The sequence below is a fragment of the Syngnathus leptorhynchus genome, unplaced genomic scaffold (assembly GCF_054491065.1).
Source record: "Syngnathus leptorhynchus isolate UIUO unplaced genomic scaffold, UIUO_Slep HiC_scaffold_30, whole genome shotgun sequence".
Taxonomy (NCBI): Eukaryota; Metazoa; Chordata; class Actinopteri; order Syngnathiformes; family Syngnathidae; genus Syngnathus; species Syngnathus leptorhynchus.
The window spans coordinates 895,001-895,291 of record NW_028231997.1 but is presented as its reverse complement, the minus strand read 5'-3'; positions in this window follow the sequence as shown (position 1 = coordinate 895,291).

Genomic DNA, 291 nt, shown 5'->3' with positions numbered 1-291 from the left:
CGGCTCGTCCGACGTCGGGTGGACGGTTCCTACCCACTGCGGGTCGCACTCTAGCGCCCCGGCCGCCGCGTGAGCGTGCGCTCCCCGCGCCGCCCCGCAGGCCCCGGCGCGACCGTACTGCGGCGAGACCGAGACGACCCGGTTTGGCATCCATCCCACCTAGCCACGATCCACGGAGGCCGAGCGAGCGGCTGAGTGTCGGGCGCCGCGCGTGCGAGCGTCCGCCGGCCGCGCCGGTCCTTCCGCGAATGTCGTTTCTCAAACCCTCCGGCTTGATAGCGGCGGCACCAC